At 41.7% G+C, this 5,283-nt stretch overlaps 2 non-coding genes across 2 annotated transcripts; one reads left to right on the top strand and one right to left on the bottom strand.

Annotated features, from left to right (window-relative positions):
- The first annotated feature begins 1,284 nt into the window (after positions 1-1,284).
- Positions 1,285-1,356, top strand: TRNAQ-UUG (transfer RNA glutamine (anticodon UUG)). The gene has a single exon. It is a non-coding gene; the product is annotated as a tRNA-Gln (tRNA).
- Positions 1,357-4,805: 3,449 nt separating this feature from the next.
- TRNAV-GAC (transfer RNA valine (anticodon GAC)) lies at positions 4,806-4,877 on the bottom strand. Its single transcript has one exon. It is a non-coding gene; the product is annotated as a tRNA-Val (tRNA).
- Between the last annotated feature and the right edge of the window lie 406 nt (positions 4,878-5,283).

The raw sequence follows: 5,283 nt of genomic DNA, 5'->3' as shown, positions 1-5,283 counted from the left end.
GGTCACATTAATTTAGAATCTCAACACCACTGGTTTATACCTAACCCATATCATCACTACATCCATGTACATGTATTTCTTGCAGAATAATGCGGACATCAGTGATTTCTAAGAAAGTTGAAATGCGTGAGTGGAATCGGCGTCATCATTAGTTGGAAGGTGTTCAGAAGGTCGGGGGTCCACGGTCATGTGCTCCTTCCTCTTCTGGATCACCTGCTGTTGCCTCGCATGCATGTCCCTGATCGCGGTCATGTTGTCTAACGCGGACGAGCCTCCCGTGGCTGGATCCGTGGCCGTGGCCGTGGCTGCTGCAGGGGACAACAACTCCGAGGCTATCGCCGCCGGGGTCTTGATGACAGACAGTGCCACTAATGTGTTGGTCACGGCCACTATCGACGGACGGGGGCGTTGAGAACGAGCTCACCTGGAAACAGGCGGGCGAGTCTCAAGCCCCGCCGGCGGGGCCCGTAACCGACTCTTGAACGAGTGACATTGTCTCGTGGCCGAGGCTCATGTTACCATTGATCTCGTTTTCTTTTCGATCTTATAAAAACGCATATGAAATGTTCAGTATTTGATTATCTATTCAACTATGTATTTTTACACAGCCTTACCTATCTTTCTATCTGTATGAATATCTATCTGTTTACCTATCTATCTACCCTATCTATCTATCAACCTTATGAGTCACTTTAAGAGTTATCTTCACTACAACCGTATCTTCACTACACCCTTACGGTTCAAGTCTATGGTCATTATCACTACACCTTCAATACCACTGGCTTATACTTAACCCACATTATCACTACATCCATGTACATGTATTTGTTGCAGAATGATGCGGACATCAATGATTTCTAAGAAAGTTGAAAGTTGCCTTACCTATCTATCTATGTATCTATCTTCTAGAACCTTCCAGAAAACCAGCCTCTGGCTGGTGATGGTGGTTGAAACATCTAAATGAAATCAGATCTTTTGTTTCCAGTCCCATGGTGTAAGGGTTAGCCTTACGTCTCTTTCTCTCTAAATATCTATCTGTTTACCAGTCAATCTATCTGTCTATCTAATCTATCTATCTATCTACCTATTTATCTTTCTATATCTGAAAGTCAACAATGATAAAATTAATGAAAATGAAGTATAACAACGTCCTCTCAATGGCAATTATCTTACCAGAATCTTCGAGAACCTTCCAGAAAACAATGACATTTGCAGGCAAGGAGGGAATGGCCTCTGGCTGATTATATGTAAAACATTTAGATGAAATCACATCTTTTCTTATCAGGTCCCATGGTGTAAGGGTTAGCACTCTGGACTTTGGATCCAGCAATCCGAGTTCGAATCTCGGTGGGACCTCATCTTTTCAGTTTTCTTAGAAACTGTTGATAGCCACATTGTTCTATATATTGCATATACATACTTATATATGCAAATATAAGTATATATATGCATATATATGGAATAATGCGGTTATCATCAGCAGCCAGAGGCCATTCCCTCCTCCTTACCTGCAGAGTTCATGGTTTTCTGGAAGGTTCTAGAAGATTCTGGTAAGACATTTGTCATTGAGAGGACGTTGTTAGGTGAGAGTCAGGCTCACTCTATGGTTGTAGTTGGCTGTCCGAGGAAGTTGTTATGCTTCATCAATTTTGTAATTGTTGACTTTCAGATAGGAAGTACTCATCTTCGAAGCTTCCTTTTACTCACAACAACCTTGAGTCACTTTAAGAATCATCTTAACTACAGCCTTATCTTCACTACACCCTGATGGTTCAAGTCAATGGTCACATTCACTACACCTTCAACACCGCTGGCCTTATACCTGACCCACATTATCACTACATCCATGTACATGTATTTGTTGTAGGATATTGTGGATATCATTGATTTCTAAGAAAGATGAAGGTTGCCTTACCTATCTATCCATTTATCTATCTGAATATCTATCTATTTATGTATCTATCAATCTATCTTCATGATAACACAAATGTATGATTGTTGTTAAATTTTAATGGGTATGAGCAGGTGAAGTCGTAAAGTCTGTAGCCATACCATAAGTCAAACTGAAAATACATCAAATGTATAACAAGATCAATGCAATACTAGCAGATACAGTGTGGTGGGCGAGATGTGTGGTGTGGGTGTGCTGGAGACGTGTGGTGTGGGGAAGGTGCGTGTCGCAGGTGTACGGTGGGAGAGTGTGTTGTGGGCATGGAAGAAGAGGTGTGTGTGTTGTGGGTGTATTCGGGAGGGTGTGTCGTGAGTGTTGTGGGAAGGGTGTTGTTGTTTGCTGAGTGTGTGTGTGTGTGTGTGTGTGTGTGTGCAGGTGTTGGAAGAAATGCCTTGTCGGTGTGGTCCAGCCTGACTCTCGTCCCAAGCCTCTCTCTCCTGTCCTGCCTGACTCTCGTCCCAAGCCTCTCTCTCCTGTCCAGCCTGACTCTCGTCCCAAGCCTCTCTCTCCTGTCCAGCCTGACTCTCGTCCCAAGCCTCTCTCTCCTGTCCTGCCTGACTCTCGTCCCAAGCCTCTCTCTCCTGTCCTGCCTGACTCTCGTCCCAAGCCTCTCTCTCCTGTCCAGCCTGACTCTCATCCCAAGCCTCTCTCTCCTGTCCTGCCTGACTCTCGTCCCAAGCCTCTCTCTCCTGTCCTGCCTGACTCTAATCCTAAGCCTCTCTCTCTACAGTCCACCCTAACTCTTATGACAATTATCTTTCTCCGTCACAGAGTCTTACCCTAACCTTCTATTTCCTTCAGTCTTTTTCACATCTAAAGCCTCTCTCTCTCTCTCTCTCTCTCTCTCTCTCTCTCTCTCTCTCTCTCTCTCTCTCTCTCTCTCTCTCTCTCTCTCTCTCTCTCTCTCTCTCTCTCTCCAGCATGGAATAATTCAGTTATCAGTTATCATATCGCAGTGGTATATCATGCTACCTTGTCAACCACTGATCTCTCCCTTAATCCCTTTATCTTCACTATGCGAGGCTTATTATAATCTTCACTACAACCTCATCTTCATATGACCTTATCTTGACTAAGCTGGTTTCAAGGAAGGCTTTAGGTTTTACCCGCTCACACAAACAACGTACTTACACGGGGCCCCACGAGTGTAAAACTCCCTCCTAATACAGTGCAAATAGATGATTACACACACCTACACACCACCACCACCACTAACAATACACAGAGAAATAGCCTTTTCGGTTGGCTTTGGATCCGCCCTTGAACGTAGTTTGGAGGATTTGGGGGATCAGATCAATAAGGTTAAGTTCACTGCAACCTCATATTCACTAACGTGTATCTTCACTACTAGCTTATTTTCACTTAACTATACCTTCACTATACCCTCTTCTTCATTACACCGTTATTTCTACCATACCATCATCATTGTACTCCCTGATGTTCACTAAAAGTAGTTCTCATCTTCAATACACAATCATTTTGAATAAACTTTACTCTTTGATAACCCTTATCTCTACTACATTCGTATCTTCACTACAACCTATCTCGACAATATCCTTATCATCACTATACTCTTCTTCACTACACTCTCATCTTAACATCATCCTTCTGTTTACCGAACTTAGTTCAAAGTCTGACTTGAACGTAGCTTTGGAAAGTTTGTGTTCCTCATTGTGTTACCTCCTTATTATCATTGTAAAGGCAATTGTCACCACTCCCTAACTAAACCCTCATCGTCACTACACTCTCATCATTACCATTACTCCCTTGATGTTCAATACAAAATTTTAACATATACATATATCTTCACTACAGAATAATTTTCATTGCACCTTAATCTTCATTACTCCTTGTTTCAGCTACATCCGTACCTTCCATTCATTCTTATATCTTATATTAGTTACATCTTTACAATATCTTTATATCTTCTCTGTTCCGTCTTTTGTAAAATTGAAAATGAGAGTAAAGGATTTCCGGCCTTCTGCTCCCTACCCTTTTAGTCGCCTTGTACGCCACGCAGGGAATACGAGGCAAGTATACTTTCTTCCCTATCCCCAGGGATAACAGCATCTGGTGTTCCCAGACGGTCACCCATCCAAGTACTAACCAGACCCAACGTTGCTTAACTTCCCTGATCGGACGATATACATATATATATATATATATATATATATATATATATATATATATATATATATATATATATATATATATATATGTATGTATATATATATATGACTGAAAACAATGAATTTCCCAAATAAGAAAAATGGAAGCGCCGGGGTTTGAACCCGGGACCTCTCGCATGCCAAGCGAGTGCTCTACCACTGAGCTACGCCCCCAAGAACATTTTTTGTGACATAGTATTATATGAAGCACTGAGAGTACCACGGCAAAATACCATTTGACCGACCGTTGCCGACTAGCCGGCAAAATAACCACAGGGTAAATCTCCATGATGCTGTCGTGTTTTCCTCTCAATTTTCCACGAAGAAATGAGTTTTCATTTTTTGTTGTCGTTGCAATAGACTGGAACTAAGCAATAGACTGGAACTAAGCTGACCTGATATGAGGTCAGAGCCCTCATTATCCTCCCTGCTAACTACCGGAAGCAGATTAAGTCGTTCCACAACCGATGTCCGGCCCATGTTAACTCTGATGTGCCCAGCAGTTGGAGGAGGATCGCCAGAAGCTTCTGGAAGATTTCAAGGACGTCTTGGTGGACCTGACCCTTTCAGATAAGGTCGAAAACCACAATTTATTGTGAAGATCTTCACTATAACGTTGGACGAAGGTACTGAATGTTGCACACATGTGATGCGGACAAAATGAAAAAAGAAAAAAACAAAAATTATGTCTGGTGTGGGTCTCGAACCCACGACCTTGAGTGTGTCAGACTCACGCTCTACCACTGAGCTAACCAGACAATAGAAAATACGTCTGTTTCTTCAATTTGAATTAATGAAAATCTTTGCGAGGCAGCGTTTAGAAAAGAGAGATGTCTTTGACGAAATTTACTTGTTTGGTTCCTTCTTCTGTTCCTCATTATCGAAAGTAAACATACTGAAGGGTATACATATATATATATATATATATATATATATATATATATATATATATATATATATATATATATATATATATATATATATTTTTTTTTTTTTTTTTTGCTTTGTCGCTGTCTCCCGCGTTTGCAAGGTAGCGCAAGGAAACATATGCAAGAGTTTTGGAAAGAGGGGCAAGTATGAAGTCTGTTGGGGATGAGAGAGCTTGGGAAGTGAGTCAGTTGTTGTTCGCTGATGATACAGCGCTGGTGGCTGATTCATGTGAGA

This window comes from Panulirus ornatus, chromosome 12 (assembly GCF_036320965.1).
Source record: "Panulirus ornatus isolate Po-2019 chromosome 12, ASM3632096v1, whole genome shotgun sequence".
Lineage (NCBI taxonomy): Eukaryota > Metazoa > Arthropoda > Malacostraca > Decapoda > Palinuridae > Panulirus > Panulirus ornatus.
This window is presented reverse-complemented; position numbering and strand designations above follow the sequence as displayed.